Here is a 27770-nt window from a genome sequence, read left to right on the forward strand (position 1 = left end):
TGCTTATGTGATCGCCTCCAGAAATTGAAGCACACACAGACACAACTCCCCTCCCACACACACACACATGCTGTCTGTCTGACCCCGGAGGTCAAGGTGCATTGACTTTGAGGGTCGTCTAACTGGGCCTCTCGAAACTCTTGCCTCGCATTCCAGCTCCACAAAGAGGGAGGGGTGGGGAGGGGGAGTTGTTAGAAGCCGGGCTTATTACCAAAGCGAGAGAGATAGGGGGAAAAAAAAGGAGGGATTTTGGGTGGGAGAAAGCCAGAGGGAGTGGTGGGGGGTTGAAAGAAGCTGGAAGGTATTATCCACCGTTTCCTTGCCTTCGTAGAAGTTGTGGCGGCCGGCACGGCGCGGCACGGCGCGGCACGGCGCGTTCCCTCCCACGAAAAACTTGAACCTGCCGTTCCGCTTGGGCCTTCTAAGTGGCTCACGTGGTTTCCTTCCCCGCTGCTTGTTGCTTCCCTGCTCCCTCTCTCCCTCTCTCTCTCTCTCTCTCTCATACTCCCTCTCTCTTGTTTGTCTCGCTCAGTTTCCCTGGGCTGTAAGAGGATCACTTTGTTTCCGTTAAATCCCCCCCCCCCCCCCCCTTTTTTCTTTCCACGGTGCCACAGTCCCTCATGGTGGAGAGGGTTGCATTTGAGCAGATAGTGATGGGGGTGCACAGCTGCGAGAGTCCCCTCCATCTCTCACTGCAGCAGAACTAATGTCTACACCCCCCGCCCCCATCTGGTTCTACCTCTTTTGCTCTCACTCTCTTCTTTCCGCCTCTCCAAGGGGGTGGGGGTGCCGTATGGAAAGAAAAATGGACGGTGTATCGGACAAAAGGGAAATGTTACCTTCTCTCTTTGGGATATTGGCATCTCTGTGTGGTAAGTGTTTCTTTTTTCCTTTGTTCTTTTATAGCACTTTTCAAAGTTTGTTCATCACTTTGAAAAATGTTGATTTTGGGGGAAATGCATTTTCACCATATGGTGGTTTGCTTCTAAATTGAAGGGAAGGGAAGGGAAGGTTTCGAAGGGTTTGGGGGTCAAGGTAGAACGAGAGAAGAGATGGACTTGAGCCTGACTGGGGGAAGGGAAGGGAATGGAGGGGGGGGCTGAAACTTGTACTTTTAACTTGACATGATCAAAAAAATTCAGTTGACTTGTGGTTATTCATATGGAAGAAATCAGTCGGCCAGCTAACCAACGCAAACTAATGTTGTGAACTTTTTGGTTGCATTTTGTGCGTTCCACAAGTCATCAAAGCAGCGAGTTGATTGTTTTGGTAGCTCTTGATTTATTATAAAGCTATCGTGAAACAAACAAACACCTTCTTTCTCAATCTTTCAATTTTTCATAGATGATAGTCAATCAAGTTATGACTCAATATATTAGGTGTTATTTTGACGGCTTTGAACCTGATACCTAAACGGAACTACACTTTCCAAAGAGGGAAAATGTCCCCGAGCTATTCTGATTTGTCAACTGTAGAAAATTCATGGATGTATTTCATCTACTGTACATATGTGTTGTTATTATAAGTAGCAAATAAAGATATTAAAACTTTAACCAGTCATTAAAATGATATCAAGACATATTAACATAAAGCGCACTATTCCCATTTTTTAACCTCAACTCCCATTTTGTCACCAGCTGCCAACACGCACCGTACAGAACTCCTTGTTTGACTCGCAGGGCAAATCGTCATGGCGCCGTTTTCCCTCAACGTGCCATGGGAAAAAAACGAGAACCGTTATTGGCATTCTCGCAGTCGTTTTTATTTTGAACAATAGCTGCTTGACAGACTGTAAAAGTTGCAAAATGTGTACATGGTGCTGCTAAAAATACCCATATTTAGTAGCAATGTTTTTGCTCTCACCGCCCTAAAAATACTTTCAACATAACAGCACCACACATTTGATTTGGACTGTGCTGGTCACCAACTGGGAACAGGCCAGATGCGGCCCGACGGCCTTACCTTGCCGAAATCTGATATTTCGGTGTCCTTCCAAACTATCATTTTGTCTTGGCACTCGTGTTGTGCAATTAGAGCAACATATTGTAGGCATTTTTAAGACTTGTGAGAACCAGGGAAGGCTTTTTATTTTTGCCCACAACCTCTGCTGATTTCAAAATATCCACAAATTAAGTGCAGTGGAATGTAGCTCTCTATTTTCAGCAAGTGGGTCGCAATCTAATGACGCTTATGAGCTGATAATGAGGTCTCGCCATACTGTCAAAATGTTGCACTATTAGCTCGAGCACCTGGGATTGAGTTTATTTTGATCAAGGCCTTTGATAATATGGCAAACTTATTATTAAGATGGTGTCCGCGCAAGGTGAAGACTTTTTAGTATTGTTGTATGGCTGGTTGTCGTCAGATAACCTGCTTGACCTCTGCAGCCAATTATAGCTTGTGTGGTTATAAATTAGCCCACTTGTTGTTTGCAAGCAGTGAAAGGAAAAGCTCACTTAGGAGCTGTGATTTATTAGTTGTGATCCTGCTGCTGCTGCTGCTGCTGCTGAATAACTAAGCTGACATTCAGGATGAAAGTAGCAAATGGACACAGAGTGAACAAGTGAGAAATCTTTTAATTGCAACATCAGCAAATATTCAGACAAATTTGAGCCACTGTAGAGGACTTGATACAGTTGGCTGGGGACCAGTCTTTAGTTATTATTATTATTTTTCCAATAGTTCATTTTTATTTTGTTCTGTAAAATTCAGTTTCAGATTTGTTCGTTTGGAAGGTTGCTTTTATCATTGTGATCATTATTCTAAACCAAACTGAAGACATTTTGCCCATGTCAATCAAATGTCTAGGAATGCACTTGATGAGAGGAAGAATGTTTTTGCAAATTTGAACCCTGCGAAATGACTATTTACATCACGTGGCTGCACAAGAAATTTGAGCAATCTTCACAAAATATTTACCGACTACTGATGATTCTTAAATGACATGCTTTTGTTTCGAAGCAGTTTCCTATGCTGGGTCAAGAGATCAGAAGCAATTTGTTGATGCTGACAAAAGCTCATTGGTTAGTAAAGTGGGCGTGGCCTGTTTAGCATCAGTAAATTAGGGTTGATGTGAGACGTATGTATGGATTTCTTTCTTCCGTGTGGGCAGCGGCGGCGGCGGCGGCGGCGGCGGCAGCGGGTTGCAACCCTGGTTGAGGAGGGCTTGACACGTAATGCGGACACAATGGGCAACGGCAAACATTTGCACTGGGACAAAGGACGTTCCTCTCGGGTCACTGAGGGGCTAACTCTTCCCATTGTCTGAGGGAAGTGATCTTAACCCTTTACGGGGTTCTCATTCAAATACTTATAAATTTCAACTCCAGACATTTGGTGATTTTTTTTTTTTCTTCAAAACATGATTCACTTGATTGTAAATGTAATGAGCTCCTATTGTAGTTGCAATTTGCTTCTCAATATTGCAATTATTATTCATTTTCAATTATTGGTGAGGACACGGCAGGTTCGTCCTGGCTTGTAGTTAGTTACTTTTTTTTTTTTCAGGTGATAAAGCCATATTATGTCGACACCATTTTCTAATCATCTCATTTTCAAATCAGCAATATCAGCACATAAATAAATATTTTTTTTTTACCATAGTGTTGTAGATGATGCTGTGATAAAGGTCAGCTGTATTCTGTTAGCTAAACAGCCATCAACTTTGGGCTCTAATTTATTACCCTGTCGACAAGGCATCAATTAGTCGTAATTGCAGCGTCTTAATGATACTCGACTTAATTCTAGGCCTTAGCAATTTAAAATTGCAAACATACACTTTGCTTGTGTCAGTGTTACTCCACATTGGCCTGAAAGCAAAATCACCCAAGATGTCCGTGCGATGGAGAGAGACAAAGAAATCTCTTCTTACATGGTCAATATATTCCCATGCAGTTGTTGGACGTGGTGCGTTACTTCTTGCGAGAAACCCAATGCGTGTTTGTGTGACTGAAGGGCCATTATGGGACAGGCTTTTAAAGCCAGACTTGGGAAGTGGAAACCTAATACTGCCTGACTGCTGCTCTTGTGTATATGAAGCCCACAGCTGCGAGAAGAAGAAGAAGAGCCACCGAGCGAGCGAGCGAGCGAAGAAGGGAGGAGAAGGAGGAGGTGTGCTCAGTAATTAGGTGTCTGGTTTTGTATTGACCAGTCTGGTACTGAGACCTTAGGGAGCGTTAAATTTGCTGCTGTTGAAAGTGAAAGGATTATGCACCCCAAATAAATTAAACGGGAGCAATGAATATTGAGGGTGGGGTGCACTACTGTTTTTTGTCCTCTCCTCTTCAACCAGAATTTGTCTTTTTTTTTTTTCTTTGATACTACAAACCTTCATGTTGGGGGTAGATGACATTATTGTGATAACTAACCTTGTGCAATCGTTTGCTCTTTGCTTCTATTTCCATTGCAACTGTGAGCTGCCTAATGCTCTAATACAGTGGTGCAAACTCACAGTTGCATAAATCTCTAAAGCTCACAGAACCAATTTGCACGGCTTTAAAATACTGTATAAAAGCTTTTTTTTGTTTTTAATTCATTGTTTATCTTTTATTAAATAAATTGTACAAAATTGCATTCGACAGTTTTCAAAATTCTAGTCATGAATATTTGCATTAGGCACTACCACAGTCTTATCACGCAAAAATCAATTAACACATCACCGATGTAAATAATACAGGGGGTCCAGTCTCACTCCGTAATGTGACATCACCAATGTGGGTGGGCATTTTCCTCCAAGCCCGAGTTACACAGAACCGATTTGAGCGACCTGTTGTGTTTTCTTTAGCTGCTTCAGGTTTTCCATTACATAATGCATTTGGCTGGTGATTGGCTGGCAAGCAGTCCAGGCTCAGGGTGGACCCGGACTTTTGTCCAAAATCAGCGAGGATAGGCTGCAGCTCACCCGTCCATCACCATGGTAGTGGGATGTAGGAGGAGCTGCATGCCTGCACCAGTGGTGGAGCTAGAGGGGGGGCTGCGGGGTAGTATCACCCTCTTTGGTGATCAAAACAGGAGTCACATTTTTTTATAATCATATTAAATTATTAGTTGTGGCGTCAATAAACAAACACCAAATGAGGGTTTGCTTTCATTTAGTTATTGACCTCTTGGTGCATACTTTGATTTGGACACAAGAGGGTGGCATAAACCGGGTTCTGTAATTAGGCATACCTGCTGCACCTATGGGCAACTTCCACCAAGTAAACATAGTGCAACTAACTAGGTGCACTGGTTGAGACCGTCGGTGCATGGGGAAGGCAGACACGCACTGGTAAGTAGCTGTGCAAATCCCTTATCAGACACCTCCCCCCCCCCCAGATGTGCGGTACATAATTGACTTCTCCTCGGTTCCAAGCAAAGAAAAACAGCCCCAAAGCGTGCTGCGGCCTCCATTATGATGCTCTTTGGATGATGAGCAGTGTCTCCGGCATGCTTTTGGAATTCTGGCATATTTTCATACATGCATTTCAGAGATTTTGCAAAATATAGATAGCTTAGAATGTTTTCATTTGTCACATCTGGCTTCCATTTGGAGACATGACCACAGGCATACTGAATCAAGATGTTGTCACACGGCAGTACATATGTTCATCTACATATATATCTATATCTAGATGTATATATATATCTCAGCATTTCTTCCACTGCTGCTTAGTGAAGAAGCAGGCCGACTTATTTTATTTCAGGCATCACTGCAGTCGAGGAAAAAAACAAAACAAAACAAAACAAAACAAAACAAAACAAAACAAAACAAAACAAAACAAGCAGTGAATAAGAATTGAGGTTTTAGTATGTCTGCCAGCTGTTGCGAAGGCATCGGTCCTCCTAATGTGACTGCAGCAAGCTTTGGTCTCCTGGTGCTCAGTGGCTGAAATTAGCTGTCTCTTTTACTCCGCCCCCTTTTTGCCTGGTTGCTCTTGGTTTTAAGTCGTCATTCAAACAGATCCAGCGAACAAAGGTTTGTCTCCGGCTAAGCAGTGGAATGGAACAATAGAAGCTTGTGACATTGTTACTGTGTGCAGCAGGAGGCCATGAGGAGGATCTAAGTAACTTCAGGCCAAAGTGGCCTGACGGCGGCTGCAAGGCTGAACAAATTGCTGTATATTTTTCTCAGCCACATTTTATTGCACTCTTCATTTTATGATTTGATTTTCTTGATCTATTTTCCAGGCCCAAGGCAGGGATGCTTTCTAATTTTAATTTAATTCTTTCATTCAATTTTTGTTTTCACGTCGATTTTTTGGGGGATGCAATTTACAAGCAAAAACAAAATGTTGACTGTGTCCAATCATGCCATGCATGTTTCAGTTTAATTCATTTCACTCTCGTAGAACTATTTTGGAACAGAAAAGCTCTCTTAAAAATGCATTTTTTTGCACAAAATAAGCAATACTTTGGAATACCTCATTTATGGCTCCAATTCAATTATATCAGCCGGTCTGCAGTTTTTAGTTAAAAATCAGAATTGTATTGCTTTTCTCTCATTTAGATTAAAAATGTTGCCTTTTCTTTTTGTGGGCCTTGCAGGAGGTCACATGGATGAATGAAACGCACCGTTTTAGAATGAATCACCGAAACAACCAAAGTCGTCATTTGTCCTCAGTGAATTTGAAATATGACTATGCAATTTGTACGCTGTCATGAGATGCAAGCCAGCGGTGACCTTGACTGTCGCTGAACGTGAGCCCATCCAAAAAGACATTGCGTGACCGAGTCACTTTTCTATTGTTTTGGTGTCAGTCGGAGCCATTCCTGGCAAACGTGTGTTTTCTCACCCTGTGGCAGCTGCCACGGGCAACCATCTCCGTTGCTGCTTTTTTTCTTTAGCATAGCCCGTATTCATATGGAAATAGAGGGCAAAGGAGAGACAGAATCTCACATCAACTTGATCCGGTCATGAATGCTGCTAGTGTTTGGAGCCAGCCTGAGCTGGCTACAAAAGGCACTGTGCGGAACTCCAACAAACTGAAGATGCTCATATTTTCACTTTGGATATTATCCACTTGTTTCTTTTGTGCAACAAAAAAAAATGCAATGGCCAAATAATATTATGGGTTGAAAATGTTTGTATTACGCCTCATACAGGTCGTTATGCCTAGAATAAATCTATTTGCTCAAATTTAGAAAATAAGAGTCAAAATGATTCATTTTAATTTGGTCATCATTGGGACATTACCGATATATCCGATGTTTTTTTGGGGGGGGATTGTGATTGAGTGCATAGTCCACGGTTGGGTGACGATAATTTGCTTTTATGTTGTGTGGAAATTGTTATTGTATAGCCGGTTCCCATTGCTAGTAAAACGAGAGCGTGTTTCCTACTTTGAGCGTCTCTGCCACAAAGGGCCTCCCAGACCGACCGGTCTGCTGTGTTCGGATAGCAGCGGGGATCCATCAAACAAGATTTGCTTCGGTGGATATGCTGTCGGCATTATTAGAGTCCAACACCCGCATTCAAAACTCACTTATGACTGTGTGCTCACCAGCATGTGGCTAAGCTTATTTAATAGACTAAAAAAAAATAAAAAATAGTTATAATAAATTTACATTTTGCCAAACACAATTAATATATAGTATATATATTTTTTTTAGTAATATATGACCCCAATACAATTCCGCTTCCCAAAAGTCAGCGTCCAATGTGAGTCCATAAAAAGCAAAATGTGTTTGGGGAGGGCCCGAGTGTGTGTGTGTGTGTGCTGCTTTGTCTCGCCATTAGCAGCTATTGAAAAGACAATCACTTGTTAACACGGCCAGGCCTTAGCTGAATTAGTGTGCGTTTTTGTGAGCGAGGGAGGGGACACTCCTCTAGTGTTATGACGTGGGGGGGGGGGGGGGGTGCTTTGACATGGCAAAAAGCACCACTCTGACATTGCACTGAATAGGGAGGATTTGTTGCTCTCCACCTAATTAAACAGCACTTTGACTAATGGTTATGGTGTAGGGCCTTTGTTGCAATTCACCTTGTGAAGCACCTTCCAAAGCACAATGTTTGACTGGTGACATGATGGTGGAATCCCTGCCGTGATGGCTCATACAGACGCTGCTGAGATTTCCAGGCTGTTTATCTTCGATTGTTTTCGTAAACACCAAAAACGAGGTAATAGACGTGATTCATTTGACCTTTGGCATTTTGCATTTTTACGACATGGCAATTATTATTTTCTTTTTACTATTTCAGCAAGAGATTTTTTTTTTTTTTTTAAGTAAAGGTCTGCTGGAAATGCAATTGAACCTCTAATGCTAATTACATTTCACATCACTTTTCTTAACCAGGAATTTGGAAAAGCTGAAGATTGTGTTTAATTTTTTATTTGGATAATGTATTTATTATTTATAAGGCTAATCTCCATTTCATTCCGAATCTGTGACCTTGACCCGTGAAGGATTTCATTAATATCCGCCGGTCAACACAATGCTTATTTAGAGACAATTTTTTTTTACGTGTTGGTACACTTTGAATTGCAAAAGAAGTAGTCCCTAGAAATGTCATCTGCGTGTCTTCCACCTTGTCGTCACAGTTTGCTTGCTGGGAGTGTGACTGGAACATCTCATTGCTTGCAATTTGTCTTGTATTTTGTTTGCTTGGCTGGATTGTAATGATGTGTGAGAGAGCAGACATTGCCCAGTTCCACTTTGCATTTGGCTTCCTGCGTTTCCAGGTAGGATGACTGAGGCGGAGGCATGTCGTATGTCACATTTGGCAGCTCTGTTCTTTCTCTCTTTATCCACAAATGTTCCATACGTGAAGACGGGAGTCTTCTTTTTTTTTTTTTTTTAATCAATTCGCTTACCATAAGCCCTGCAAAGAACACAATTTCATTTAAGTTTCGCAGACAGCATTTTTTGGGGTCATTCAACTGTCTCTGGCATTAGCGTTGTCATGGCAACCCAGGATTACCGACTTTAGTGTTCCACTCTTGTTAATCTTTATAGGTATGGGTTCTTCAACTTTACACCATTGGCTGATAAAAAGCTTGCATTTCCAAATGATGGTGTTTTTTTTTTTTTTTTTTTTTTTTAATATAAGACTTGAGGATTTTGGTTAGTAAAAACTCACAAAACAGATTTAAGAGACTCGCATCATTAAAATCAAGTCCACAATTTGGTTCTTAAGGCATTGTAATTATTTGCTAACACAGTTTAAATGTATTTGTGATTGCAAAATTTCCAATTTTGACTGTTGTCATCATGATTATTTGAAAAGGCATTGGTGTTGTACAAAATGTCTGTCGCTGTTGTTTTTGCACTTGATTGGGTTAGTTGTCTCGGATTTTCAGCGCCAAAGCTGCTACTCGCTGTAGAGGCAGCCGAACACAATAGCATTAGCTTCTTCCTTGACTGCTTCTTTTGCTTTCCTTTGAATTTGCTCTTTTTCTGCTGGCATTGTGCCCCCTTAATTGGCCCCTGTCACATGCAAGACAGTGGAAAGCGTCCGCCGCTTCTCAGACTTTTATTTTCATTGCATAAAGCCACTTCATTTTCCATAGAATGCTATTCTGTTATTGATAGACTTGGAATTTGGGGGGGATCATTTTTATATCAATAGGAATAAATACAATAACTAAAAAAAAAAATGAAACTGACGTTATTAGAACTGCTAGTAAATGGTGTGATGGAATTAATTCCCCAGGTTTTGGAATTAAAATTCAATCCATACTATCTTATGTCAATTTAACTAGAAAATGAGTTTTAATTTATAAATGGTATTGATCAAATTGTCACGTTATTCACGGCTTTATGCTTGATTGAACAATATTGATATGTTGACCTTGATCATCTCACCTTTGCCAAACGCTACATCCCACTTGTGTGTTTAATTTCCCCAGTTGCTTCATCGCAACATTTCAAGTAGTTTGCCTAAATACTATGGATTGGATCTTTTTTCTAATTGTTTCCAATTGCAATAAAGGTTATGGCAGTAAAATGGAAACATTTATTGTTTCCCAAAATGAAAGGTCTATGTCGTCTTTATAATGGCATTTCCGCACAATCCTAATTCTATTATATACATTCACGAAATAGTTTCATTGATATGAATCAATTAACATTTTTGATATTTTAAGAAGAAAATACCTTAAGTCAATTCTTTTATAGAAATGAAAAGCAGCAAATGCACTTTTGGTACCCAATCTGAATAAATGACAAATTTAGATACTACAAAAATGAATGAATAGGTAAATCAAGTTTTTCCATTTTTGGAGAAAACATCCCAACCAAGTCGGGGCCCCTGCGAGGAGGGAGGGAGGGCAGACTGCTCGCTAAGCTATCCGTTTCACACACACACGCGGGGACAGAAGGTTCGATATTCATTCGATCGATGAATGAAAAAGCACAATGGCCAAATCGTACGGGGTTCCTTTTCAAACGCGCCTCGTCTCCGATGTCCCCCCCGCCGCCCCTCCGCCTGAGAGCAGTCGCTGGGCGGCTGCTGCTGCTGCTGCTGCTGCTGTGGCAGGCAGGCAGGCAGGCAGAGAGAGAAAGAGAGAGAGGAGAGCAAGGGTTACATCAAGGCTGCTCCCTGGACCGTGCAAACAAGTCTAGACCGGTGACCTGTTCAATGGCTCCTTTTGAGGAGTGGGGCAAGTTCGGGCAGAGCCGGGAGAAAGACACGCAGAGCCCCTTTTCACTGGCAGCCTGCGATCGACAGGAGGTAAGGAGGGCCGGCCGGGAGGGCAAGCATCTGCTTCCATGGTTACGGGCCGGCTATGGGGACCCGACAATTGAGAAAGCTCCGTTCTCATGCTCCCACAGAGGCAATGTCACGCATTTGGGAAAAAATGCCCGAGCGGAGGGAGCGCCTTATCAGGGAGGAGAAATGAAATGAAATGAGAGCTTTTCACTTTGCATGGACTTGAGAAAGAAAGAAAATATATTTCAGATGTTTTTTTTGTGCAACGCGCAGAAATGTGTGTTTTTCCTTTTCTCAAGTTCAATTTGAAATAGGAAAAATTGCTCGGAGGAAGTTTGATGATTTACCAACGCAGGGATCAAAGGTCAAGGTTTATACGGGGAAGTCCTTTGTTGAGGTGCAGGGACATCCTCGTCATGAAATTTCTCTCCAACCCGCTCGAAGCCCTTTTTTTACCATTTTGAATAATATTGTGTTAAACAACAAGCTGGCTAATTATTGCAAGACCCCGCCTGGTGTTTGTTGATGTTTGGCTACGAGCAATGTGGGCCGACTTGAATGGGTGTGTTGGGCTTTCCTTTCAGCACAGAGGCAGGCAGGCGTGTGTTGGAACGTTGAATTTGCTGGTGGAACAGAAGGGACAGATGGCCGGCTGGCCGACCGGCCGGCCCTCAGGAAGGGCTCAGGGTGCTGGATTTGCTCTTAGACCGTGGGAAAGTCTCTGGCTGACTTCACCTGCTTGGGGGGGCTGAGGGGACTGGATTAAACAGCATGAGAAGAATTTATACGAACTAAAGCCGACGACGGCGTCTTTGATCGTTTTTGTTTTTTTCACATCTTGTTAAATAGAAAAAATGCGACGAAAGATATATATTTTTTTTATATTATTTCTTTTCTTTTTTTTTTTGCCCTGAAGGAAACCATTTGCAATGTGATTGAAAAGATATTGAGTTCAAAACATATTATCTGATGTGTTTGATCATCCCTTTCTCTGCATTCGATTACCGCCGCACTCTGATATATTATCATTTCAAAAAATAATGTGGATATTTTGCTAATCTTTCATCTGAGTAATTCAAAGCCACCCGATAAATACATCATCACAAGAGTCATGCGGCAAATGTGTCATCACTGTGTCTGTTTGCATTTGCCATGAGATCAGTTGGGCTGGAACATGCGCACACGTGCAATCGATGAGGATGTCGCTTTAAAAATCTGCCGACACGTGCAAGATTCCCTTTCAAAGCATCCAAATCAACTGTCAAATCTTTAGCATAAAAAAAAGCGCTGGAAACTGGGAGACGGATCAGTGTAGACAAGCAGCCCTTTTTATTCATCGGCCAGAAATTCCCACGTCTGATCCGAGTGCAGATTTCAACACGGGAAAATCCACTGTGCTCGATTTCAAATGCTGTCGATTAGTCTTTTGATGTTGGATTAAAAAGAAAAAATGGAGATTTGCTTCAGATTACTCCTATTTATTTGTATCATTTTGTAATTATTAAAATGGATTGTATCAATTTAGGAGAAAACACATTTGTTTCATTTCCTCCAAAATATTCTCTTGAATTATAATTTACAAAAAAAACAACAACCTGCTGACATGTGAATTGAATTTGAGCAGGAATCGAGTGCTCTCAAATTGAAAAAGGATGTTTTGCTTGAAGGAGGGAGCAGGAGTGTGTTTGGGGAGGGAAAAAAAAAAATCCAACTTGACCTTGAGGCACTTAAAAGCAGCGTTAGTGTGCTCTTTGCATTCACTCAGGTGTGGCATTGGCGGTGTTTATCCAACACGGCGGATGACATCACGTTATCCTCAATCGGCTCCGTTTCCGACGAAAGCGGCGAAGCCTCGTCTGTTTTGCTTCCAACTCCGAGTAGCTTTGAGGGCCCCGATGTTTTCCTTTCACCTGTTATCTCGGCTTACTTGGCATTCAAACGCTGCACTCATCTCCAGATATCATCGGCGTGCTTTTATTGTACAAAAATCACGAGGCTCATCAGAGAGGCTCGTGTTAACTCGACACTCGTTTTGTAGAACTTCATCAAGACAGTGGATGGACATTAATTGGCTTTCTGGACTTCATTCCCCTTTTGCTTCGTGCAGCGTTTATAAATACATTTTTTTTTGGGTGCGCTATGGACTCGCTGACCCAATTCACATCATGGTTTATTTTATAGTGGTAATTTGCCATTGGCTTGATGCTTTGGTTTCAGAAGACCACATCATAAATCATTTGTGCTGTTCCGGCAGAATAATTGCACTTTCTTTCAGAGGCTTGCTTTTACTTGGCGTGTGCAGAAATGCCTGCTCGGTACTGGTGTGTTACGCCTTTTAAATGCTAGCGACGACGTGATGAATGGCAATGGGCTAAGCTAAGTTGAGATGTATTGACTTTTTCAGAATTGCAGTTTTGGACCCATACTGCTAAATGAATCAAACTATTGTAAGACCAAAGAATGGTCAACTCCAAAACTACAACTGATATCACAATAGAGCAAAAGTCCATTTATTAGAAGAAATCCAGTCACTGGAAAACTTTATATGCGTACTTCTCCCCATAACATTTTCATAATAATTATTGACATATTTTTTTAATTCTTGTGCCGCGTGTCTTGATTCGCTTCCACCAGCTCTCATCAGTATTAAATTGAAGCGTGATGGCAAATTACCGCCCGGTTTTAACCTGCATAGCCCACATTAGTGTTGTAATGCTTTATTGTTTTATTATCTCCTATTGAAACCATGGCCATTATCCAGGCCATGGTAAATGAAAACAAAATGAACTCTATTTATTTGGGTTGGGATTTGACTTGAAGCATTTTTTTTTTTAAACAAAACGTGACGTGATAACACGGCGGCAATCCACCGTAACACCTTTGAGGTCATTACTGGCCACAAAAAGCACCCCTGCGGTGTGTGACACATTCCTCAATGGGCTCTTCCGCCACATTTAAAGGGTTAACAGCAGACAAAGGGAGCTGGAAGCATGTAGCCCAGCAGGGGGGACCCCCGCTGGAAACACCAGGCAGCCATATAATCCCTACTCTGTCTCATCCTCTTTTCACTGTCTGCCATCATTGCTAGCAGAAAGAAGATCCAGCACCTCATAACTCTTCATTGATTATTAAAAAGTGGTTGTTTGATTTGATCATTTATTGGTAAATTGTAACGCTTTGAATATATCATATATATATATAAGCAGATGTGTTTATTTCCAAGGCTATAAATCACTACCGACGAGGGGCTTGATTGTATCCTGTGAATAATGAAAGCAATTACATGATATTAGGTTCCACACAAACCTCTGAAATTGCCATTTCCCAACACCACATTAGATGTGAATGTAAACACAAGCACAATTATGAGCTGATGGTTCTGATGGCTTAACGGCACCAGCACAAGGATCTAATTCCTACTTTGGCTCAAGGCTTCCCAAAATGATTTCCATGTTGGGAGATCATTTGTTTTTGTTCTATTTTGTAGCGCTAACCCTCTTCCGGGTCACTCACGGGTGAGTGAGGCGAGATTCCAACTCAACTGCTATAACTTGAACATGCTACCACTTGACATTCCAATTTGCATGCTGCAGGGTGAATTCATGATTTATTTCTTGATGCATGTTGGCTGTTCTATTCACAAAGTGCTTCGAAAGCTAATAGGCCGGCCCATTCTGATTCACCTGCAGCTCACCTGCTTTATTAGCTACATCTGCCCACACTTTTTACCCTCCTAGGTACAAATGAGCATTCATGCAATCATCAAGTACTCCTCCTTCTCTCACGCCTGCTTATGACTTTTAGTGCAATGGCTGCCTGTGTGAGAAATCCTTTTTTAAGTAAGAAATACAAAAGTGTGTGTGCGGCTTTTTGTTGCTGAGCACGGTTTATACAAACGCGGAACAAAGATGTGAATCACATCAAATATTTGAGCTCATTTTCATATTTCAGCATGGCATTATCTTCAGTGATTTAATGTGTGTTCAGTCAAACGATAAAAAGTTGTGCGGGGATGAACATGTTGACTGTTTTTCTTTCCTGCGAAGGCAACATTTAATGAAGGGAGATAAGAGCTAGGTCCAAAAGAACTAGTTTGCCTTTTGAGAATAACCAGGCAAATTAACTTTGGCTTCGCCAGCATAATAGAGTAACGACGATGTGTGTCACAGAGTTTGCTTAGTGTTGATGATCCTTGCTTTCTTTCGATCTAGATTTTAAATGGCTGATTTTGTGAAGAACTGGATGTGTGTATACAACCAAATGAGTTTTTGTCTCTCTCCCTCCCTCCCCCACTGATACATCTATCACATGATGTCTGACCAGGTTGGAAAATCTGTCTAATTTTTCCACCCCTGTCTGGTTTGCAATGGTTTATCCCATCCCAAGGGGGATCTCCTAACCCCTGCTCCCCCCCATTGTAATTTGAACTTTAACCCTGGTCTGCGGCCTTTCAGGATATGAAACGACCCCCAAACCTCACCCCCCCAAGGAGAATGTTTTGGCTCCCTCTCTGTTTTTTTAGCCTTGATGTACGCATCAGTGAGGACTAGGGATGTATATTGTGACAACAAATAAGTTGGATACGATCCAAAAACATTGGCATTTTCTGCCTATATAATAATAAGAATGAATTTGCGTCAACTGTTAATTCTTGCTGGAGGACCATCATTTCGTCTGACAAAAAAGTGTGACCAAAAAATGACAGATGCTCAAAAATTTGGTGTTAAATTGAGAGGGACAAGCAACATATGTGAGGCTCCAGGAACAGACTGTGATTCCTTCCCTGTTGGTTATGTTGCTCTTTAGTGAGACACGGGTCCTTGAGTTGAATTGGAGCAAAACCTCCAATTAGTTTTGGCCTGGGTTCTCACTCAACTGCATGGTTAGCCTCAGCATAGATTTAATTTCAACAGTTTTGAAAAAAATACAACGCGCCCGACACAACTTCAAGACCAGCTCGACCAGCGCGATATATTGCGTGTGGCTCAAAAGCCAGCCATTCCGTTTCTTTTATGCCACTTGCCACTCAAATTGACCGCTAAATTCTGTCCATTCTTCATATTTATGTCATGTCTGGTTTTGAATGAAGTATTCAGTAGGTAACTAGTACTATTTTGATCGAATGAGAGTTGTGCAGTTGTCGCTGAGGTTGCTTTTGCGATAAAATCTTCACGTTATAAAATACATTGAAACATGAATGCATTTGATACAAAACATTTCATGTATGTTTACCAAATATTTCTAATGAGGTGCAATTCAATTTCTTTTTTGTGTTATGAAACAAACATGGCATTTGACCTGAAATCTTAAGTAAGCAGAAGGCTTATAGAATAGAATAAAATAGCTCCACACCACATTAGCCTTTCCCGCCACCCTCCTCGGGGTAGTGGGCAGCGTGCCATGTTGGGGTTGTCATGACTCCTGAAAAAGACAGTGGCAGTTTTTGGGAGGGGGGCAGACTGGGGCTAATATTTTGATTCAGACAAAGGATGCCTTCACAGTGTACGCTGAATACGGCGGGCGCATGGCTTTCTGGTAGGAAATGATGAGATCTCTCTAGCCAAGATTCGGCAGGCGGGCAGGCAGGCGTGCACGGGGGGTGGATAGTGATGCTAGCAGAAAAAGTTGATATGCAGCTTTTCTCTTCTCTGTTCTGGGTCGTGACTCAGAAAATGGCGGATGCGACCCCGCTGAGCTGAGCATGTATTTTCCCAGCTCACTTTAAAGCAATTGAAATGACTTCATGCTGCTCGTTCGTATTGGGACGAATTCCGATAATAAATCAGACTGTGGCAATTTCATTGTCTGCTCTCTTCTCGTGTTGTCGCACTGCGACCGTCGGAATATTCCATTGCGGGTGGCTCTCTGGCACTGGCACAGTTAATGGTAGCTGACCGTGGCATGCTTGATTACACTGGCATTTCTCTCGCTCTCAGCTCTCTGCGGTTTTGGCGAAGTTGAATAAACCTCTCACCACGCTGGCATTCAGAAAGGAGACCATTCTAGCAGTTTTGTGGCCTGCTTGTAAGGGATTCGACTCATTGATGTTAGAACAAAGGATTTGTGGGAAACGCATTGGCACCATATTCGACCAAAGTCGGTTAGCCCCAGAAATTGGTTTTCTTCATTTTTACTTGTACCCACGTTTGATTTGATTTTTCCGATGATGGTACTAATGACTAAACAAAACTGTTGTGACGAGCGCCATTTGGAGTAGTAACAATGTGCTTTTTTTGATCCCCTCCTTTTTAGGGACTTGAAGTCCAAAACAACCCTGGCCAGAAAGAAAGGCGATTGAGGAAAACATCCATGAAGGGTAGGTTGGTTTCCGCTATTGTCTCGTTCATGATTCCAACAGGGATCATGTTTAGGATCAACCCTTAAAGAAATGTTGACCTCACTTTGAACGGGTCCGTGAATAGGTTGTTAGTCCATTCTCAGCGCCTCTGTTTTGCTACTTTGGCTATATAACCATGTGGCGCAAACCCGTAGATCCGATCTTGTGGCAAATCTGACAGCACAAGCTCGCCTCTGTGGGTCTCTGTCATTGTGGTGTGAACGTCGTCTTTTTTTTTTTTTTCTTGCTTTATTGCATATTGTTCTGTAATTCTGCAGTACATACATTGGATTCATGTTCACATAGTATTTCGAGCATGATGGCGCTGTGTAAAGTTTAAAGTGGGGTCATTGAAGAAAATGTGTGCATCCGGGTTGAGGTAGTAGGTTGTATGGTTTAGAATTATACCCTGGGAGTTAACTGTACAACCTTCTAGCTTTCCTTGGAGTACACGTATGACTTCAGAATGTCCATAATACGGCAGTGGTCCGTCTCCAATGCTGCACTTTACAAATCTCAGCGCTTTCCTTTCATGATAGACTTGACCTTTAGCTGTGGTCGATGGCCAGTATTTTTAGACGACTAAGTGCATTGTGGTTAGTCCGAGTATTCACGCTATATCGACCCCACACATGCGTACGGCTTGATGCTTTTTTTTTTGTATATTTCGTTTATTATTCATTATATCAATATATCATTATAGCGAGGGTACCTGTTTTTTTTGTACTTGTCACTTACAATATTGTCAATATTGGACAATATGTTATTGTATCATATAAAATCAAGTAATGGCGCCAATACCAAGATATGGCAAAACATGATTTGCTACAGTTACAAGGATAGCAAGAGGCAAGTGTGACCCGGGTCTCTTACCTTGGAAGGAGCAATTTGACCTCAGCAGTGATTAGTATATATGAAGTTACACTAACATGCCTGCTGGTGATCCAGTTGCAGCACTGAAAAGCCAAAAGGGATTCTATGAATATGATCCTGGTAGTTCCCTGGCAACCTGAGCCCTTTTCCCTATATGATCATACATTGCCTTGGAAAAAACAAAAAACAATAACTAAGAAAGTGACCAGAGACGTTTATTCTCTCAACTTCATGTGGGTGGAGGATTTAGTGGAGGCCTCTTGACGCACTATTGAAATATCATTCAACAAACTCCACAGTATATTACCATTTATTTAAGCTTCAAATAAAAAAAATATAAAACTATATTATAAATATGATAAAAAATAGAACGTAAAATTTATATATTCTCAAATAAAATACAAAATATAGATATAATTAAAATATAAAAACTATACATATTAAAAGTTCAGTGAAATCACCACATAACTTCAGATCCTATTTATTAGCGCACGGAGAACTCATTTTGTCTGCTATGAAGCTATTTTGCTCAGAAGAATGGAATGAACCTGTCTCAGGATGCTCTCAAATCCAGCTCACTCTCCTTATTAGTGTGTGCCCAAACGCTTGGTGAATTTTGCTTTACGATAGGAAGAGCCAACATTGAAGGATCAGAAAGAGACGTTGCTACAAACGCTGGGCTGCTGCTGCAAGATAATTATCCCCGCTCTAACTTTTCCGACACCTGCTGCTTGAAACACAAAGAGGAACCCGAGGCCCCCTTTAATGGTCTCTGTAGTCTCTCCTGTTTTTCTTAGCAAGGAACGGTAATTGGAGTGCACATACAGTATTATATAGTATGTATGTATGTATGACTTAGTTTTCCCTCCAGATGTGAGGAGCAAATGATCTGTGCTTGGAATCATGCTGTCTCAGCATTCTCTTGTCCAAATGCCCTCGCAGCACATCTATAAGTCCCGCCTTCCAGCTGGGCCTTCGTTTCTGGCATGGTTGAACAAATAAATGATGGGATTAGATAGAGATGTTTCAAGATGAGCATTTTTCCTCCTATTGGCTGCCATAATAGCTCCTTTGAGAGGTCCGTCGACGCAGAACCTCAAGGTTCTTCCGTTATTTAAAATATCCATTTAATAAAGAGTGAAATGACTACGCCGGGATGCATTTAGAAGGTGTAAGACAAAAAAAAAAAACTCCACTCTGTCTTAAACTCATGGGTGATGCTAGTTGTGGTTGCCCTCAAGTGGCCAGATGTAATGTTGGAAGTTTGAAATAGTTTTTACTTTGTTTTGACTTTTCTTTAAATTAGATGAAGCTTTTGTTGTTGTTAAATGCTTCATTTTAGTAGATTTTTGTTGTTGTTCTGGCTTTATTTGTCAAATCAAAGAGGCCACTAATATTTGTTTTCATTTTTTTAAAAGCACTTTTACTTTGTGTTCATATGACTATTTCAATTTTAGTGACTTCATTCGTTTTCCTTAACTATAAAAAAAAAACATGCATGCAAAAAAAATGGTCTGCCCGTTGTTCAGATGGCGAACAAAGCCACGCAACGGCCTGTCCCAATCTGAAAATGCTCCATTCCGCAAACCCATGTGTCCCTTGTGTGAAGTTACTTTCCCACATGATCAACAAAATAATTGCAATTTCAAGGGAGAACAACTTGTGTACTTTCAAAGAGAACCCAATCAAATATTGCAAGCCGTATAAAATAATGCCACGTGCCAAATTGAGCTGTTTTTTCCTGGAGCGTTGCTTGTGTCTTTAAACACACTTTTCACAGCCATTGGTTCAAAGTTGTTGACGTCACAGACGAGCAGACCTTAGCAACAAATTGCATGACTCGAGGAAAGCGGGATCACCGGCTAGACACTTGTATAAACTCCCTGATTAAAATCACTATACAATAAGAAATGAAAGATGTCCGCTGCAGCATTGTCCGAGCTCCTCTTCCCATATTCTCTGGACGCGGTCACGTAAATGGCAAATGAATAAACATAACACGCCAACGGCAGACGACGACGGGGGGGGGGGGGGGGGTCATCGATCTGTCTGGAGTCGGCCCCTCTGTGAATGCTGCATCAGCCACTCTTCTCCTATTGATACGCTTTTGCCCCTTGACCCCTGGGACAAATCAATGGCATTGATTGGAGAAGGGCAGGGACAAGGGCAAGATTTGCTGACTGGCCCGACAGCTAGTGTGACAAGACATGATGGTCATTAATGTCCCGCTGGTGGACCGAGCCGGCTGGCTGGCTGGCTGGCTGGGAAGGCGTTGCGCAACACTTTGTCTCCTAGTCCCTTCCCCCCTTATACGCCATCATCCTCTAAATTCGCTGACATGATTTATAAAAAAGAATCATCTGGATACTTGGAGCGATGGCGAAGCACTAATTGTTAAGCAAAAAAAAACAACAACAGTGCAAGTGCGCTAGTGTAATGTGGGTTCATAGTAGGTGCAAGAATTACAAAACAAGCTGTCCTATTTTCGGAAAGGCTTTGAAACGCTCCCTCCCAGTGCAGTTGAAACGGATCTAAAAATGTCTGCTGTGTGAAACGGCAACTGGATGGCTCCTCTGTCACTGCACGCTATTGTCTCTTGCAAGGCATTTTCAAATGCTTGCTATTTGCAGTCTAGACTAGAAAAAAGAAGCGGCTAATGTTTGCCTGTGTACTTGGAGGGGTGATGGGCGGGTCGTAGCCAAGCTCCAGACTCTGCAGTGTCACTGCTGTAATGGAGCTGATTGATCACCTATACGGTCGCCTGCTGGCCCCCGCCGGCTTTAGCAAGTCGCATCGCAACCCCCCTCCCTCCCAACCCTCCCTCCCTTTCTGCGCCACCGCCGCTATCGGCGAGCCAATCTGGGAACCATCCCCCCTCCTATAGACTTCAACCTGGCCACGGTTTTGACATTGGCTGCAGGATTTCCTTGTCCGCCTCTTCTGCACTTGGCCCGCCGTCGGTTTTTCCGTAGTTTCCGCACACAAGCGCGGCTCCATTTTGTCGGCCATTTTCTAATTTGAGTATAAAGTGGCGCTGTTGTTTTCCGTTCTTATTTAAGGGCATGATCAATCAACGATAACATTTGCAGCAGATCGCATTCCCTGCCCCCTCGATGTCACGGGGGGTCATAGCCCAAATCTATCAAGGGTATTGAAAGCAATTCAAGTCAGAGACTCGGTCGGACAGGCTGTCGAGGGCAGATGTCGTTTGAACGTCATGTGAGCGTTTTTAACATAATATACATTCATTTATATGAGTATATCGATGATATTTGTTCGTACAGGAGATTGCAGCGCTCCATTTTGCTTCGTCCGCAATTCAATATGTGTGTGTGACTATCTCACATGTGTGTTTGTTGTGTCTGCCACTTGTGTCATATGTTTTCTCAGATGACAGTTTGCTCTCAATTATATATGCAATATCTGCTTAATAGTGTTTGTGCGTGATAGATAAGGCTTGGTGGTACCAGACCATGCAATTCCCTAAGTGTGCCCCCCCCCCTACCCGACCAGCACCGCCATTCCGCGGGCAGACAGTTTTGCTGCAGTATGTGTTTGTCTGAGCACGGCTGGAAAAGAGAAGAAATTGATCAGCATAGGGTGGAACGTGTTCACCAGCAAAGGCTGGGTGTGTGTGTGTGTGTGTGTGTTTGTGTGTAAGAGAGAGAGGGAGCGAGAGAAAGAGCAAGGGCTGTCGCTGCAGACTCCTGCTGCAGTAGCTCACTTTGGGCAAGCAGCTGCAGACAGCAGAGACAAGCAGACAGGTACAGACCTGGAGTCATCATGGGAGGGGGGGCAAGAAGTGGAAGGAAGGCAGTGGAGGATGGAGAGTTAGGCTTTGGGGAGCGCAGGTCAAATGGGGAAGGAGGGGGGGATTGATTGCGGCGGCGGCGGCAGGCAGGAGCAGCTGGAGACAAACGTTTTTGCCTTTTTTATTTTGAATTCTGTGACGGGAGCTCGTCTTGTCGGATGCTAGTCGCAAGAGATGGAAATGTGAAAGTGGGGCGCTTCTGAGTGTCATGACATGTCTGCTGCCCGCCCCAGTGTCTGGAGCAGAGAGGCGGAGCGCTGATTGCTTGGTAGAGGTGGTGGTGTTGGTGAAGGCACTGAGATGGAGCTGATAATGCAACAACTGCGACGGAGTCATGCTGCAGAGGGGGGGGGAGGGGAGGGGAGGGGAGTTCCCACCTCACTGACCTGCATCTGGTGGCCACTTGCCCCAGACACCTCAGCCCCCTCGTGCCCTCGTCTAACTCCTTGTGCCGCCGCATCCCTTCCTCATCTCCAGCACAAAGGAGGATGGAAAAAAGGCAAAGTCGGTGGCAGGCGGGCGGGCGGGCAGAAGAGTGAGTGTGCCAGGCTACGTGTTGTTGAGCGCAGAGCGTTCATTTCCGGAAGCTTGCACTTTGCTCGGCCTTCCCCAGAGAGGAGACAGTCAGACATCTATTTGATTTGGTTTTGGGTTTTTTTCTCTGAGGGGGAGGAGCTGGGGGTCTGGATGGGATGGGGTAGGAACGGGGAGGGTCAGATGTACATGATATTATGTCTCTATTATTTATCTGTAATTTGCCATTTTCTCACATCTATTTATAGGTTGGTAGTGTGTGTTTATTTTGGTGGTTGCTGGTGCCAATTGATTGTGTGCCATGCTTTCTCACGATGGCGACACAGTGGGAAGCTGTGAAACTCCTTTTTCTTTTTATTATTATTATTATTTTGGTTGCCGTCATCTAGAGCAGCTTCCGAACAGAACCGAGCATATATGATTATTATTTGGAAATGCGATTAGTCAAGGTGAGCAGGTCCAGGTCATGCCGTCCTAGCGGCGACAAATGCAGACTGATGATCAGTGGATCCGGCCGAGGAGGACAAAAAGGCGGCTTGGCTGGCTGCAGGGCTGCAGGGCTGCAGGGCTGCAGGGCTGCAAGGCTTTTCCTTTTTCAAACACAAAGGCTAGCTGCACAGAGCCAGGCTTGTGGGTTTGTCCGAACGTCTGCTTGGTGAAATTAGAACCATGATTTTTGTCACCGCGTACGTCGTCGGCAACAAATGTAACCCGTTTGTCTTTCTTTGTTGTTGATGCTGATTTGTCTTTTGTTATATTTTGCATGCGGAAGCAATTGCATGTCTGTCATTATGAAGAATCACGCTCAACCCCCTGGACAAGTTATGCTGAGTCTTTTTTTTTTTTTTAAGTCTCCGGAAGGAAAATAAATTTGCATCAGGCTAATTCTCAGTCTCAGTATTTGGAAAGCGGATGACTATAAGCTGAGCAAGAAAAAAAGGTGACTGCAGCTCCTCGGTAGACTCTGTCGTACTTCACCTGCTCCCTGAGACCCTAACTTGTGAGCTCTCTTGATAAAAAATCACGGGTTAGGCTCTTGGGACGCGGGCGGAGGGCACAATCGACTTTCAGGCGCTGGCCAAAATACACAATGAAATATGATCTTGTACGAGAAAAGGACAGCGTGATCTCTGGAATGTGCATGTCTGCTGGATTGTTGTACACTTGGGGGGGGGGGGGGGGGGGGAACCACGTCATTTTCTGTAGCACTTTATCCTCACCAGGGCATGCTGAAGTCTAGTTTTGAGCGAGAGGCGGGGCACACCCTGTACTGGTTGTCAGCCAATGACTATACACCCAATTTTTTCAACCTTGCGGTGCAAGGAAAATATATTAAAGATTAGGAACGGAAGAACAGCACCACACCCCAGACCGGCCCTGACAGCACAGCGTAGAAATGCCGAGACTTAGCCAATAGCTGTGCTTTTCTCGTGTCTTCGTTCTGGCACATCCGCTGCTCTTTTTTGTCATCGTAATAAATCAGTGTGTTTTCCTCAAGCATTAGAAGAAGTTCCTTTAGGTTGCACTGCATTTTTTTTTTTTTTTTAGATTAAGCCTTTTTATATTTCTCATAAAAACAGTTGCTGCTATAGATTTTACACCTCTACGTAAGTTGTAAGGTTATTTTTGTACTATTAAAACAAAAACACTAATGTTCATCGTGAGTGGCAATTTAATATGTAGCAAAGCTTAAAGTGTGATTTTTGTCAAAAGCAACTTTCTATAAATCCACATTTAAACCGGAGCTGTAATGTGGAAGGCCTGTCTAGAAAATGAGCATGAATACATTGAATTGGCCTCTTATGGACATCCCGTCATTATTATAAATGAGGTGTAATGGGGAAAAAAACATCACAGCTGTTCAAAGGTGTGAAGTAATTCATCATTTATACCTTGACCCGATTTGACGACTCCTCAGGCTGACCTTTTTTTTTATTATTTTTTTAATGCACATTAAAAATGCAGCCCCAAACACTTTTTCAAATCTGTCAATCCAATCCCCTTCTCTCCATCTCTTTGTCTCCCTAATTATGTTTTTTCCCATTTGGTTTCACGGGCGATGCCAAATGATCAGACAGTGTCTGTGCTACAGAGCCCCCCCAGCAACAGCTGAAGGGACACCATGCTCCATGAATACCAAACAGCCAGGCACAGTGCGACAAGTGCCGAGCGGTCGGAGCTGGTGCCTGGCCACAAAAGAGCCAGACGCTTTTATTAGGGTTTGTCTGACACCACGCGGCACCCAAGCCATGAAATCATCAGCGGCAAGGCAACTTGCCCGATGGTAACAAAGCTTCTGCCAAGTATCCCCTAAATAAAAATCACCTTGTAAAAATCAGCCCCCGGCTAGTTTGTAAATGCAATACGCTGGGGATTACAACTTAGTTGAAAGTCAAACTCTTTCTCCGACGTACCGCGGGTGGAAAGAAGAAGAAGAAGAAATAAAAGCTCAAAAGGTTAGCTCATTTGCTTTCTTTGTACTTCCTTTAATCACCATTGAGTGTTTTGTGTGCACTTTCACTAATACACATTTGTCAAATAGAGAATCTTTTTTCATTTCGAAAAACAGGTCACTGCCTCATTATATCAATAGTCACAGAAGATGGCCTTGTGTATTAAAAATGGAACTCCGATCAGGTTAAAGATGACTGTATTAAGATCTGCTGTATTATTCGTTTGTTTTAATTGGCTATTTGATAATAATAATAATAATATATTTTCATTAAAAATGGCCAAAAGCTGAAGAGAAATATGACAAAGGAAGAGGACTCATTCCAGCCCTTGAATAAACGGAACAGTAGAGCTGACGGCTGGAGATTAGGCTGCATTGTTCCGAGGCGGTCGTGTCGCACAACACCTCGCCACATTGCTAAGAAGGACAGATTCATGTTTTATCCACTTTGTTACAATCGAGGGCTGACAGATGTAATGAGATAAGTGTCTGAGAAGGATGATTTCCCCTTTGCTATTTTTATTTATTTTTCCAGGTTTTGTTGTTTGGTGAAACCGCATGTGTTTAGTGGATCGCTTATCGCAGCAGGGTGGAATGAGGAGGAGAAGGAGGAGGAGGAGGAAGAAGAGGGGGTCGGCAGGTATGCTTCATAGCAGTGCCGCGTCGAGAAAGAAGAGGGGGCGCTTTTGGGGGGGAGTGTCTGAATTTCCAGACACTGCGGCAGGAGGCCAGACAGTCACCTGAACACACACACACACACACACTGATGCACCTGCACGACAACATTCAGACATTTTACCACCAGCTCCGCCTCTTAAGCCAATTTAGTTTGCAATTCAATAAAGATTATAAATGGTAGCCCCCTGTAATTGTATTGGCTAAATGCATCCAAGACAAAGTTCCTCCCTAGATTCTTCTTAGATTACAGTGAGCAGTGTTTAAAGCGAAAGGACAGTTGAGAGATGAAGTCGAGGACTCTCACTAGTAAGATGTGATTGACAACTAAGCCTAAATAGAGAAGACCTTGTGCCTTCTGAGTCACTTGTCTCAGCATGGATGCTCTCAAGGTGGATTTCTTGGGTGTGCAATTCCCCCCTTGGTCCTGCGGGCCCTGCTGCCTCCCTCCCTCCCTCCCTCCCTCCCAACCTCCCTCCCTCCCCTTCTTCTCTCATCAAGCCCATCTGTGATTTACCTGAGAGGCGTTGCCAGGGAAACTCGGTATCGGGCTTGCGGCTTGATGGACTTATTGAACCGTAACGGGCTGGGATAATTGTCCTCTGTCTTCTAGGTTGGCTATCCTGTGACCGAGATTCGAATGTGACCTACAACTGCCGTGGCATTGTTGCTATGGGAGAAGAAATGTAATCCATTTGCCAGCAGATAGACGTTATTTATTTCGTACAGATTCTCATGTGCATGATACAATTGAATCCCTCCAACGAGTGTGGACGAAAGCTGGTCATGACCGTAAAATGATTTCTGTGTTGTCAACTGTGTGGACTGCAAGAATTGAAAAAAGTTAACAAAATATTTTCAAAAAGGAAAGAAAAATCGGTCACTGCAAATCTGTGGGTGTCAAATTGCAAATATGTCTGTAATTAGGAGTTGTAATCCCACCATTCACCACTACATGGCAATCATGGATATAGTGACCACAATGCACAGTACCCAATATTACAAAGTAGTTTTTTTTGCAGCTTTTCCAAAAATGCAACTTCTATATGTGATCTTTTTTTTTTTTTTTTTACACATTTGCTCAATTTGTTTTCGTCTATACCACACAAGGCTTGTCCTTCTTTGTGGGTCACAGGTAAGATGCAACTCTTGGTGGCTCTCTGTTGGGTGTAGGACCCTCTTGATTGTCCATGTACTCGGATTTCGATAAGTGAATAAAAGTCAGACTGCTGCAAGTCTGCATGAGATAATGAGGCCCGAGTCATTTGGAAGCGGCTCAGGTGCCCGCTGTGTACATGAAGAGACCGAACGACCTTCTGGCCTCGCTCTGTCCCACAGCAGTCACTTAAAACAATGATAGATGACAGTGCCCTTCCTCCTCCAGCGCCGTCCTCTCAACATTTCTCCCATCTTCTAAGTAACATCTTTGACTTCTTTTCATTCTTTCAGAATGAGGAGGAGGAGGAAGATGCAAGTGAAAGTGGTCAGGTTTGAAGTGAAGTGGAGGAGACAGTCCAGCCAGCGCCACCCGCGTGCGTCTCAAACCCCCCAAGCTCCGCATCAGTATGCAGCGACTGTTGCTAAGGTGATAAAACCGCTGGATGGATGGGGGGGGGGGGGGGGGTAACTGCAGAAACATCAATAGTGCAATGGAAAGCAGGTGAGGACAAAGACACAGAGAGTTGGGCGTGAGACTGGAGGGCAGAAAAGCATGGTTACACTTTCCTGGCCTGTGTACATTAACTGGCCACCATTTTGTGAGTGCTGCCGTTTGATGTTAGCAGTAAAAAGCATCTCGCCCTACAAATTTAATGACAGTAAGTTGGGTTGTTTTAACATTCATTAAAAAGGGTAAAAGTCCCTGAAAAGGAGCTACAGAAAAAGCAAATCTTGCTACTGTCATTGTCAGATTTTATTCTGAGAAAGTGCCATAGAAATAAAAATGGATTTTATTTGATTGTACTGGTTAACTGGAATTTGTGCATATATTTTCTTTGACATTTTTTTAAATTCTGCTGCTGTAACAAATTTCCTTTTCAAAATGTCAACTTTACAAATAGATCAATATTAGTGTATACTGAGTGACAGTAGCTACTCAGTATAAAGGAAAACCATTTTTGATCCAACTCTTATATTTCATCTGCGTAAGAATATCTGTATTTTCTCACTATGTGCTGTGTCAGGTAGGTTTTCCTAAATGTGTATTTTGTCTTGCAGAGCTTTCCACTATGTGATTTGTACCCTAAATAAACAGATGGCAAAAGAGAAGGTTTTCTGGCTTTCTGTGTGTACATATGTAATGTGGCATTTTAAAACAAACAAAGGAGGAATCCGCCAATTTCCTCTCAAAACAATCTTCATTCCCCCATGATATGTAAGATATTGGCTTTGTTGCCACAGGCAGCATGAGCTGTATAAGACAAGAACTCATATTTTCTGAGTGTGCGCAATGAGGGAG

The 27770-nt window shown here is 42.8% G+C and overlaps 1 long non-coding RNA gene across 1 annotated transcript; it reads left to right on the plus strand.

The window, feature by feature from the left end:
* The first annotated feature begins 609 nt into the window (after window positions 1-609).
* LOC133168058 (uncharacterized) lies at window positions 610-27580 on the plus strand. The gene is made up of 3 exons (XR_009718145.1): window positions 610-872; window positions 16883-16946; window positions 26762-27580. It is a non-coding gene; the product is annotated as an uncharacterized LOC133168058 (long non-coding RNA).
* The last annotated feature ends 190 nt before the right edge of the window (window positions 27581-27770 follow it).

This window comes from Syngnathus typhle, linkage group LG15, assembly GCF_033458585.1.
Source record: "Syngnathus typhle isolate RoL2023-S1 ecotype Sweden linkage group LG15, RoL_Styp_1.0, whole genome shotgun sequence".
NCBI classification, from domain to species: domain Eukaryota; kingdom Metazoa; phylum Chordata; class Actinopteri; order Syngnathiformes; family Syngnathidae; genus Syngnathus; species Syngnathus typhle.